Genomic DNA, 13,753 nt, shown 5'->3' on the forward strand with positions numbered 1-13,753 from the left:
CAATATAAAATGCATCTTATTCAGATCAGCACAATAAGTACTTATACAGTCTGCTATCCGTATTTTTTTAAATCACTGCAATACCTTTAAGCAGGCGAAAATGGCAGGCACTTCCGGGTATCCCTCCCGCGTGTCACCTTATTCCTCGGCACCCCAGTGTTTGCTGGGACTAGATCGCAATGTCTCCTGGGAGCACAGTGTCACGCTTCCCAGGAGATGATTCAAGAACCCGTGCCTATCGTCACAAGGGGGCGTGCACTATTCATGACGCCGGCTGATTCCCGGAAGTATTTGCGTGTGGGCTTCACAATGCCCACAAGCAAGATGGATCTTCACGGCGCAAATTTTTATAAATATTTATTTACGGCCGAATGTGAATGCGGATGACTAGAAAATTCTGAAAAGTGAGTGCATTCTTAACAAGGTTAAAAGCTGTAGATGCACAGTTTAAAAAAAAAAAATTCCCCCGTAACCCCCGCTTTAACTCACTTAACTACTTGCCAACCAGCCGCCGCAGTTCTACGGCGACAGGTCGGCTCCCCTGCGCGAGAGCCCGTACTATAACATCAACTCTCTAAGCGGCCACTAGATGACTCCCGTGCGTGTGCCCCGCGCCACCGCCGGGCACCCGTGATTGCTCGTTACAGAGTGAGGACCGGGAGCCGTGTGTGTAAACACACAGCTCCCGGTCCTGTCAGGGGAGAAATGCCTGAGGCCCCGTACAGACGACAGAGTTTCTCGGCAGAATTCACAGAGAAACTCGGTCAAAACCCGGATTCTGCCGAGAAACTCTGTCATCTGTACAGTTTTGACTCGATGGAGCCGCCGAGGAGCTCGACGAGAAAATAGAGAACATGTTCTCTATTTTCTCGTTGTTCTATGGGAGAAGGCGTCCCACCGAGCTTCTCGGCGGCTTCATCCCTGAACTCGACGAGGAACTCGACGTGCTTGGCACGTCGAGTTTCTCTGTCGTGTGTACGGGGCCTGATTGTCTGTTCATACAATGTATGAACAGCGATCAGTCATTTCCCCTAGTGAGGCCACCCCCCCTACAGTTAGAACACACCCAGGGAACATACTTAACCCCTTCCCCGCCCCCTAGTGTTAACCCCTTCCCTGCCAGTGACATTTTTATAGTAATCAATGCATTTTTATTGCACTGATCGCTATAAAAATGCCAATGGTCCCAAAAATGTGTCAAAAGTGTCCGAAGTGTCCGCTATAATGTCGCAGTACCAAAAAAAATCTATGATCGCCGCCATTACTAGTAAAAAAAAAAAAATAATAAAAATGCCATAAAATTACCCCCTATTTTGTAAGCGCTATAACTTTTGCACAAACCAATCAATACACGTTTATTGCGATATTTTTTTACTAAAAATAGGTAGAAGAATACGTATCGGCCTAAACTGAGGAAAAAAATAGTTTTTTTATATATTTTCGGGGGATATTTATTATAGCAAAAAGTAAAAAATATTATTTTTTGTCAAAATTGTCGCTCTAAGTTTGTTTATAGCTCAAAAAATAAAAACTGCAGAGGTGATCAAATACCACCAAAAGAAAGCTCTATTTTTGGGAAAAAAAGGACGCCAATTTTGTTTGGGAGCCACGTTGCACGACCGCGCAATTGTCAGTTAAAGCGACACAGTGCCGAATCGCAAAAAGTGCTCTGGTCTTTGACCAGTAATATGGTCCGGGGGTTAAGTGGTTAATGGATCAACTCGGGTACAATCAGCCTGCCCATACATGGATCGAATCTCAGATGGTCCCTGCTGAACCGGCTGAGATTTTAACCACCTATGGCCGGCTTTAGGCTTAGTGATAAATGCTATTGTAAGAGATCAGAGTTTAGAAATATTAGGGGCATTGATAATGAATCCAGGTACAATTTTTAGTGCAAATTAGAGTATTTTTAAATTATCCATGGAAATGTATTTATCTAATTATTGGCTCTTCAAACCTCTCACTTCACTGAGGATTAGAGTCCTTTTGAAATTTCCATCTTTTTGTTCATAGGCTTGAGGAACCATATAGAACCATTTTCAGAATAGAAGACATGAATCTCAAAAATGTACCTAACCACTTCAGCCTCGGATGGTATTATCCCCTAATGACCGGGCCATTTTTTGTGATACGGCACTGCGTCTCTTTAACTGCCAATTGTGTGGTCGTGCGACATTGTACACAAACCAAATTTTCCCCCACAAATAGAGCTTTCTTTTGGTGGTATTTGATCACCTCTGCGTTTTTGATTTTTTTTTGGGCTATAAACAAAAAAAGAGTATTTTTTACCTTTTGCTATAATAAATATCCCCAAATTTTGTATTTATTTTTTTAAAAAGGAAATTTCTTCATCAGTTTAGGCCAATACGTATTCTTCTACATATTTTAGGTAAAAAAATCGCAATAAGCGTATAGTGATTGGTTTGTGCAAAAGTTATAGCGTCTACAAAATACACTGCCCTGCTGACATTGCATCCTCTGCCCCCCTGAAATATTTTATTGTACCCCCACATCAGACAAGCTGGATCTGGCCCTGCTCCCTTTACAATGTAAAACACTTAGGAAACTGTTAGCACTATATAAATCTTGAATAATAATAATATTGTCTTATGTTTCTTTCACCTCTGACTAACAGACGTGTCCCATTCCCCAAATATAGATTTTGTTTCTCATCCCACACTTTGCAGAGATACAGTCCGCCATCTTTCTCTGTGACGGATTTGATGGTGAGAGAATTCTGTGTGACGGTCATTCTTGGATTTTTTTCCAGTAAACCAACATAGGTAGATGTAGTCACATGCCAGTTATAACGTGTAATCTTCCCAATATTTCTTACATCACAGAACATCTCAGCCGTCTCCCCCTTATACAGGGTAATAGATGGAGTATACTGGACCACCGTCACTGTGCCGACACCTGGGGGGAAGAAACACATTCATAAGAATGGCACCTGAACTGATCAGATTATACTGAGCAAAAGTAATGGACAGGACATTTCACAGAACCAGTGGTGTACCAATTGAGGGTTGGGGGGGGCGCTCCGCCCTGGGTGCCACACAATGGGGGGGTGTCATGTCGGTGCACGCGTGAGTGAAGCGATGACAGCGGGGCGGGCTCAGGCAGCGCAGCGACAGGACAGGGAGAGCCCGGAGAGGTGAGCTGTAACAGGGTGTGGGGGTGCTTGGACCGGGTGTGGACCGTACCACTACCCGGGTGACACCCAGAGCCGGCCGCCTGATTGACAAAGTGGAACAGGGGAAAGAAAACACTCTCTCTCCTCCTGCACCAGAGGGGAGAGTGAGACAGTGAGCAGCGCTGAGTAGAGGAACTGCTGGAGTTAACTTTTTAAGTAAACCAGCAGGTGATTGGTTGCTAGGTGGTCCTAGCAACTAATCATTAGCTTGTTAATATGAAAAATTAACCCCAGCAGTTCCTGCCCTCTGTTCAGTGCTACTGTGTCTCTCCCTCTGCATTATTAAGGTATGAAGAGGCAGAGCTGGGGGGGGGATCTGTGTATTTTGCAGGGGTCCAGAGGGGGGGGGTCTGTGTAACATGCAGGGGGTCCAGAGCTGTGAGAGGGTTGTGTAACATGCAGGGGCCCAGAGCTGTGGGGGGGTTGTGTAACATGCAGGGGGTCCAGAGGTGGGGGTCTGTGTAACATGCAGGGGGTCCAGAGCTGTGGGGGGTTTGTGTAACATGCAGGGTTCCAGAGCTGTGGGGGGGTTTGTGTAACATGCAGGGGGTCCAGAGCTGTGGGGGGTTTGTGTAACATGCAGGGGGTCCAGAGGTGGGGTCTGTGTAACATGCAGGGGGTCCAGAGCTGTGGGGGGTTTGTGTAACATGCAGGGGTCCAGAGCTGTGGGGGGTTTGTGTAACAGGCAGGGGGTCCAGAGCTGTGGGGGGTTTGTGTAACAGGCAGGGGGTCCAGAGCTGTGGGGGGGTTTATGTAACATGCAGGGGTCCAGAACTGTGAGAGGTGTGTAATGTAAAGGAGTCCAGAGGTGCAGAGGGCTGTGTAATGTAAAGGGGTCCAGAGCTGCGGGGGCTGTGCAATGTAAAGGAGTCCAGAGGTGCAGGGTGCTGTGTAATGTTAAGGGGTCCAGGGGTGCAGGGTGCTGTGTAATTTAAAGGGGTCCGTCGGAGGCTCTTTAACCAAGTTTGTTGTGGCGGTGTGTCAGACTGACACACCGCACCAACGATTGCCACGATGCGCTCCCCCAGGGGTGTGCGGCAGCTGTTATCCTGCTGGATGTCATGTGACGTTCAGTCAGGATAACTGAACCACCGCTCGCCTGTCATTTTGCTATAGGCCGGGCTGTAAGTGGTTAAAAACCAATCTCCCCGTCTACAAACCATGAAAATGCATCATAAATGTTCACAAAAATGTGCTATGAAATATCCCTGGAAAGTGCATAATAATACAGCAGCACTGGTGTGAACTTAAGCTGTACATATACGGTGAAATAAAATCACTTGAATCCCTCCCAGTAAACCGTCCCTGCCGGGAGAACACAGTGATTACTTCTAGCAGCTATGCCGCCGGCAATAATTGCATTAAAAATGCAACATGCTGCTTGTAAATGTCCAGTTTTGGTGGGGAAATTGGGAAAGAAATTACAATTTTTAAAAATTTCAGATTTTGGTGAGAAAACCTGGAAAAGGAATTACATTTTTTAGAAATATTCAATTTTGGTGGGGGAATCGGGAAAGGGATTACAATTTTTAGAACTATCAGATTTTGGTGAGTAAATCAGGAAAGGGATTCACATTTTTAGAAATGTCAGGTTTTGGTGGGGGAATCGGGAAAGGAATTAAAATTTTAGAAATATCAAGTTTTGGTGAGGAAATCAGGAAAGGGATTCACATTTTTAGAAATGTTGTGACTCTTCAGTTGAAGAATTGGAAAGATTCAATGCAACATGCTGCTTGTACTTAAGTTGATTAATGGATCAACTCGGGTACAATGAGCCTGCCCATACATGGATCGAATCTCAGATGGTCCCTGCTGAACCGGCCGAGATTTGAACCATCTCGGCTTAAGCTTTAGGCTTAGTGATCAATGCTATTGTAAGAGATCAGAGTTTAGAAATATTAGGGGCATTGATAATGAATCCAGGTACAATTTTCAGTGCAAATTTAGAGTGTTTTTGAATTATCCATAGAAGCAATTAAATCTAATTATTGCCTCTTCAAACCTGTCACTTCACTGAGGATGATGCCTTGTACACACGACCGGTTTTCCCATCGGTAAAACTGTCGTGTTTTCCTTTGGTCGGGGAAACCGGCCGTGTGTATGCTCCTTAGTAGTTTTCCCGACAGGAAAACTAAGATTAAAAAAAAGAGAGTATGTTATCTTTTCTCTTGCCGCGAATCGTGGCGTTTTTTGCCGCAGTTTTCCTATGGGGAAACACTGCTGTGGAGCATACACACGGCCGGTTTTCGCGACCAAAGCTCTCAGGCAGTTTTCCTGTCTGGAAAACCGGCCGTGTGTACATGGGGAAAAATGACCGAGAACCGGTTCTCAGTTTTCCCCTTTTCTTTTGACTAGTGTTGAGCAGAATACGCCATATTCGATTTCGCGATATATCACGAATATATAGCCGAATATTCGAGAAATATTCGCTAAATTCGAATATTCGTGATATTTTATCGAAATGAAATGTTTGCGAAATTTCGCTATTGCGAATGCGAAAATAATTGCGAAATTTCGACAACTGCGGTAGGAGCACTCTGATTGGCTCAGAATATTCGTGATATTTTATCGAAATTTCGCAAAATGCGAATGCGATATTTATTGCGGAATTTCGACAACTGCGGTAGGAGCCCTCTGATTGGCTCAGAATATTCGTGATATTTTATCGAAATTTCGCAAAATGCGAATGCGATATTTATTGCGGAATTTCGACAACTGCGGTAGGAGCCCTCTGATTGGCTCAGAATATTCGTGATATTTTATCGAAATTTCGCAAAATGCGAATGCGATATTTATTGCGAAATTTCGACAACTGCGGTAGGAGCACTCTGATTGGCTCAGAATATTCGTGATATTTTATCGAAATTTCGCAAAATGTGAATGCGATATTTATTGCGGAATTTCGACAACTGCGGTAGGAGCCCTCTGATTGGCTCAGAATATTCGTGATATTTTATCGAAATTTCGCAAAATGCGAATGCGATATTTATTGCGTAATTTCGACAACTGCGGTAGGAGCCCTCTGATTGGCTCAGAATATTCGTGATATTTTATCGAAATTTCGCAAAATGCGAAATTGATTGCGGAATTTCGACAACTGCGGTAGGAGCACTCTGATTGGCTCATTATGAAATCGAATATTCCTGATATTTTATTGAAATTTCGCAAAATGCGAATGCGATATTTGTGCGGAATTTCGACAACTGCGGTAGGAGCACTCTGATTGGCTCTGATGCAAAAGAAGGGCGGAGAAAATAATCGCGCGATATTCCGATTGCCGAATAATCGCATTGCGATTTTTCGGCAAGATAAAATGATTGCTTCAGCTACTCGGCCCAAGGTCTCTAATCATACCAGCAATGCTTTTAGACGTCGATGGAGATCTCTAGGATGTGATCTGTTCTAAAAATAAAATTGAAAAAATTCGAATATTCGGAATAGCGAATATTCACCGCGAAATTCGAAATATATCGCGAATATTCGAATATGCCATATTCGAGCCGAATATTCGCAATACGAATATTCGTGAGCAACACTACTTTTGACCGCCGAGAAACCCGATCGTGCGTACAAGGCATTAGAGTCCTTTAGAAATATCCATCTTTTTGGTCAAAGGCTTGAGGAACCATAAAGAACCATTTTCAGAATTGAAGACATAAAGAATCTCAAAAATGTACTTAATAATTAAAATAATCAGACAAAATAGGAATGCAAATTTTCCTCTGTCTATTCCAACCCCAAAAAAATAAAGCTACATTGATCAACAGATAAAGAACCAATATAAAACGGATCAAACAAAGGAAGAGCAATGAAAGCACAAGATTGTGAAAAGGAAATTCAGACTTATTAGTAAATGACAAACCCCGTAGAGTACATATCAAACATTACATATCCATGTTAACATCATTCAGATGGCCCCAACTTTCTAAATATTGCCGTTCTGCCATCTCTCTTAATATTTTATCCACTTTGTACAAAGTATGGAGGTTCTGGACAACCGTAATCTGCCTCGCTCTTTTCATAGTAGAAGAGAATGGAGGGTGGTTTTAGTTTTATACTTATTCTATATTCTCCAATTTTCTGAGATGGGTGAGAGACACATTTTACCACCAAAAATTTCTGTTAAAATTTTTACTAGAAGAGGGGACATCCCTTTTTTTTCCTGTATATAAAAGTCTTTTAAGTCGATTTAACTTCTACAAAGTTGGATTTTTAAGACCTAAAGCCATGTACACACGACCGGGTTTCCCGGTGGTAAAAAGTCAGCCGGGAATCCCGGGGGGAAAACCCGCTCAGTAACTTTCCCCCTGTACACACGACTGGGATTCCCAGTAAAAAGTAAAAGTAAAAAGTCTGCCGGGAATCCCGGGGGGAAAACCGAGAACCTACTCAGTAACTTTTCCCCTGTACACGCAAGAGGTTTTCCCGTTGGAAAAACTGCGGTGTGAGTTTTTGCCCAGAATCTCAGTCGTGTGTATGCTCAACCGCAGTGTTTCCCATAGGAAACTGCCGGGAAAAAGACCACCGGGAATCGTGGAAGGAAAAAAGAGAACATGTTCTAATTTTTATTGCCAGGATTCCCAGCGGTTTTTCTGTCATGGAGCATACACACGGCCAGTTTTCCCGGCCAAAAGCTGTCATGGCAGCTTTCCCGACAAGAAAACTTGTTGTGTGTACGAGGCATAAGACACACAGAAAGATGATTTATACTTTTATCAGTTGTGACTTTACAGACACAGGGGTTCTGTCCAGGCAGGTCAACTATAGAAAATATAATTTTATACTTCATAAGATTCACATTTAGGAATTTGCACAGGATGCGCACATACAAAAAGTCCTATAGACAGCAGAGAATGTTTCCTACAGAGCCAAGACAGAATCAAATCAGTCTGATACGGGGAAGAAAGCTCCCGGCCATCAAAAACTCTAAACCAAATAAAATCTTATCTTCTAAGCTTTTAGAGTTTTATCCAAAACAAAGGCAATCTCACTCACCAAAAATACAAGGGAACTCAACAATAAAGACATAGGAACTCAAGTTTTTAGAAAGCTCAGATTTTGGTGTGGGAATTAGGAAATGGAATAACTTTTTTTAGCAATGTCAAATTTTGGTGAGGAAATCATGAAAGAAGTTTAAATGTTTAAAAACATTTTGGTGCTAAAATTGGAGAAGGAATTCAAATTTTGGTGAGGAAATCAAGAAAGGGATAATTTTTTTTAAAAAAAAATGTCAGGTTTTGGTGAGGAAATTAGGAGAGAATTTCAAAGTTTTAGAAATGTCAGGTTTTGGTGAGGAAATTAGGAGAGAATTTCAAAGTTTTATAAACGTCAAGTTTTGGTGAGGGAATTAGAAAAAGGAATTTAAATGTTTAGAAATGTAAAATTTTTGGTGAGGAAATCGGCTAAGGGATTACATTTTTTTTAAAATGTCAAGTTTTGATGGGGGAATTTTGGAAACAAATGTACATTTTTGAAATGTCGGGTTTTGGTGGGGGAGCTGAAAAAAGGATTTCAAATTTTTCTAAATGTCAAGTTTTGGTGGGAGATTCAGAAAAGGAATTTAAATTTTTAGAAATGTAAAAATTTGGTGAGATAATAAGGAAAAGGGATTAAAAATGTTTTAAATGTCAGGTTTTGGTGAGGAAATTAGAAAAGGAATCTAAATGTTTGGAAATGTAAAAATTTTGGTGAGGAAATCGGCTAAGGGATTACATTTTTTTAGAAATGTCAAGTTTTGGTGAGGGAATTAGAAAAGGAATTTAAATGTTTAGAAATGTAAAATTTTGGTGAGGAAATCGGCTAAGGGAATTTTGGAAACAAATGTACATTTTTGAAATGTGAGGTTTTGGTGGGGGAGCTGAAAAAAAGGATTTAACATTTTTCTAAATGTCAAGTTTTGGTGGGAGATTCAGAAAAGGAATTTCAATTTTTAGAAATGTAAAATTTTGGTGAGCTAATCAGGAAAAGAGATTAAAAATGTTTTAAATGTCAAGTTTTGGTGAGGAAAATGCAAAAGGTTTTTAAATGTTTAGAAATGTCAAGTTTTGTTGTTGGAATGGAAAAGGAATTAAAATTTTTAGAAATGTGAAATTTTGGTGAAGAATTCGGGAAAGGAATTACATTTTTTAGAAATGTCAAGTTTTGGTGGGGGAATTGGAAAAGGAATGTACATTTTTGAAATGTCAAGATTTGGTGGGGGAGCTGAAAAAGGAAATAATATTTTTAAAAATGTCAAGTTTTGGTGGGGTAATTGGGAAAGGAATTCAGATTTTTCAAAATGTAAAATTTTGGTGAGAAAAAGGGGAAAGGGATTTAAATTTTTTGAAATGTTGTTGCTCTTCGGTTGAAAAATTGGGAAAAGCAGAATTTAACCCACATCCATACCTAAGGTACCTGCCAGCAGAGAGAGGAGAAGCACCGTTGAAGCCATCATAGAAAATGCAGTGTAGTTCTGAGTCCTTGTGAGATGCTTCTAGTGCTGGCCTCCGCCCTTAACAGACCTAATGTTCCATTGCGCTGTTGTGGTCAAAAGTGACCCAGGGTGTGAACATAAACAGCTAGAGAAAATAAATTAATGCAGACCACATTACCATACAAGGGCCGAAATTGAACATCTGAATAGACGTTGAGATGGCAACTAAACCTAAAACGGAAAAGTAATTTTTGTGAAGTACAGTAACTGTTATTAACTGGTGTACAGAAGGCTCCAAACCAAGATACAGTATTTGAAATTTGTATTCACCCCATTCTATTTTAGGCAATTTTATTAATTCATATTAAATTATGTATTATTTAGGATATTTTAGGCACAAGGTAGCACTAAAATGACCGTTACTAGGCAGGAAGTCAGCTGTATTTTTTTTTAAATAATTTCTATACCACCTTCATTTCTCTTCCATCATCAATATAGAACAAATCTCTAATGATTTAATGTGGCCTTGTCCCACCTGATAAGGCTCCAGTATCGCATTTGTGTCTGCAAATCCCCTGAGGAGGTGGCAGTGTTGTAAGTACCAGCGTTAACATAAACGCCGTTACCTAACGATGCCCCTTTTGAGGGTAACGAAAAATCTACCAGATTACTCTTCCCCTCGCGGTAACACCGTTCCCATTACTTGGGCGGCGTTACCGCAATTACATGTACCTGTGTGTCAGCTGTCGGCCAATGCGGCCATCCATTATTAAAAAAGCGCGCCTCCTCCTCAGGCTGTATCAGGACCGTGATAGGCGGAACACTAATTTTCCCAGCAGAGCCTCTGTTTAGTGGTCAGCCTATCATGGATGCTTCTCATCCTCAGCCTCGGACGAGAGGACATCCGTGATAGGCAGAACACTGAACAGAGGCTCTGCTGGGAAAATTACTGTTCCGCCTATCACGGTCCTGATACAGCCTGAGGAGGAGGCGCAGCTTTTGAATAATGGATGGCCGCCGACGTCTGACATACGGAGAACAGGAGAAGGTAGGGAGATTGTCGTCGAGGCATGTTACAGGCACAGTGAGGCATGTTACAGGCACAGTGAGGCATGTTACAGGCACAGTGAGGCGTGTTACAGGCACAGTGAGGCATGTATGATGGCACAGTGAGGCATGTTACAGGCACAGTGAGGCATGTATGATGGCACAGTGAGGCATGTTACAGGCACAGTGAGGCATGTTACAGGCACAGTGAGGCATGTTACAGATGGCACAGTGAGGCATTTATGATGGCACAGTGAGGCATGTATGATGGCACAGTGAGGCATGTATGATGGCACAGTGAGGCATGTTACAGGCACAGTGAGGCATGTATGATGGCACAGTGAGGCATGTATTATGGCACAGTTAGGCATGTATGATGGCACAGTGAGGCATGTTACAGGCACAGTGAGGCATGTTACAGATGGCACAGTGAGACATGTATGATGGCACTGTGAGGCATGTATGATGGCACAGTGAGGCATGTATGATGGCACAGTGAGGCATGTTACAGATGGCACAGTGAGGCATGTTACAGATGGCACAGTGAGGCATGTTACAGATGGCACAGTGAGGCATGTTACAGATGGCACAGTGAGGCATGTATGATGGCACAGTGAGGCATGTATGATGGCACAGTGAGGCATGTTACAGGCACAGTGAGGCATGTTACAGGCACAGTGAGGCATGTTACAGATGGCACAGTGAGGCATGTTACAGATGGCACAGTGAGGCATGTTACAGATGGCACAGTGAGGCATGTTGTAGAATATTTAAAAAAAGTCAGTTACTTTGCTGAGTAACTCATTACTTTTTCAATGTAGTAACTGAGTCACTAACGCCACGAATAAGCACTAACTAAGTGTGAAACGCGTCGGCTGTTTTTTATTTCTGCTGTGTATTTGTGGTGTTTGCTTATGTTCCTTCAAAAAAGACAACTCAAGAGTTCTTTGGTGTGCGGCTGTCCATCCGTCCTTTGCTACTTTCCATTGCCTAGTGCATTGCCAGCACCCACATCCACCTGGACTTATCCACAATTGCACTTGGGATTTCCCTGGAGTGGTGAACCCCACCTCGCTGAGTCACTAACGCAATTACTTTTTCTGAGAAGTAATTTGTAACTGTAACTAATTACTTTTTTAAAGTAAGATGAGCAACACTGGGAGGGGGCACATCTAAATCAGCACTTCTATTATAAAGGCTGTATGAGGTCTTGTGACAGTGTTGGCAAGGATGCCAAATTCCATCTCACACTCCCTGCCAAGGTTTTCGATTTAGTTCCACAAAAAAAATAAGGGAAGGGTTGAACATTCTTATCCTTTCCAAAGCTAGAGAAGGATTTGGTTGGAGTTGAGTTTTAATAATACAAGGAGGTTCTGTGGTGGAAATTTGAAGATGTATTTAATATGTATTGTCATAGTGTCACCCAGTGTTTAGTACTTCCGCAGCCCGCTCTAAATAGAGCTGACTGGGGCAGTCTGAGACTGGTTGAATCTCGTCTGGTAGTAGAAAATGTCTTGAGGTTGGAGTGTGATGTTTGCGGCGTGGGCGTATGTCCGCCGGCGAGGGGCCCTCTGTGCATTTAGCACCGACGATTGTTGAGGAGGGGATGCGCTCACTCTGCAAGCACACTAGTGGTTATGGACAGATGTGCGCTCTTATCTGGGTCTTGTCTGATCAGCACGGCTTGGGATTCGTAGCGTACACCTGTGGATAGCCTCCATTCCACCTTTAATAAGGGTATAATCTGGATATGCATTATTTTATGGAATGGCGCAGATTAAGGATTCTATTAGCAATTAATATGAGAGCTTGTGATCGTTTTTGGGTGAGGGGGCACATGCACTCCCTGCACAGACACGCCCATAAGACTTTAGCCAGCATTGTATGTATTTCTATTCATTGTATTGTATTCATTGTATGTATTTATATTCATTGTATTGTGTGTGGTGTTATTGTATTATTTTGTTATTGTTACTGTATTGAGTCCCTGTTAGAAGGGTTATCCTGCTGGGTGGAGCTCACACCCTGTGAGCTCACTTCCTATGGAGAAGGTCACATGTTGTGACATCACATAGTCATGAGCCATGACTAAGCACTGACTATAAGTGCGAAACGCGTCGGCCATACTGTATCTTGTTGGTTTGCAGTGACTGTTTGTGCAGTTGAAAAACAAAAGACAACTTTTTTAAGTGATTTTGGAGTGCGGCTGTCCAGTTCTCGTCCATTTATTTGCTTGTGACATCACTTCCTGCTGGGTTTTTAATAAAACTGCCTGTGAGGGCGTTGGCAAACCAGTGATGACTGGGAGCTAGAAGGAATGAGAACAATTGGTGAGGTCTCTTGACTTGAATGGATGGGCAGAGAATGGATGGTGAGTGAACTTATTTAGCTTTAAGATGGCTTATTTCATTAAGACGAATTATGTGCTTTTTAGCACAGGGCAAAATGGCGGTGTGCTCTGCATACAGCCCATTTTGCCATGTCAGTTTCCCCTAGTGTTTAAATGTAGCATGGGGAAGGGTCTCCTTGTAGCCCATCTCCAAGCATGCAGTGATATTCACAGTCAATTGTCAAAAGCGATGCTTAATACAAAATAATATTAAACATACAGTATATAGTTCTATATATTTGTTTTTATTTTTTAAATTATTCCCTCACCATCCCCTGATATATCACTAGTCAGCAACTGAACGTATGTCAAGTGGCAAAGAGCTGAGGGTATGCCCGGGACCAGACTTGTTATGTGCAGGAGAAATGTTCATAGAAAGCAGTCACTAAGTGTCAGGCCAGGTGACAGATTACCCCGTTGGGGTCAGGAGTGTACCGCTAAGGTAGTGGACCCTACAGCTGACTGCTGCGGATGGAACTCTAGGTGGTTTAGAAAAGCAGGTCCACTGGAGCACCAACACGGATTCCCACAGGGAAATAGAGCATAAGATTCCCCAGGGCATGAAAGTCTAAGAGCCAGAAGGTGTTCACCAGAGCCTCTAGTGGTGAGGATGGACTGCGCTGCAACTGGCTCCGGGTCACAGCCCCCAGGGTCTCCTAGCTCACGCTCACGGTAGGCTACAGGAGGATGGAGAGGAAGTAGCAGCCCA

This window comes from Rana temporaria, chromosome 2 (genome assembly GCF_905171775.1).
Source record: "Rana temporaria chromosome 2, aRanTem1.1, whole genome shotgun sequence".
Classification (NCBI taxonomy): Eukaryota; Metazoa; Chordata; class Amphibia; order Anura; family Ranidae; genus Rana; species Rana temporaria.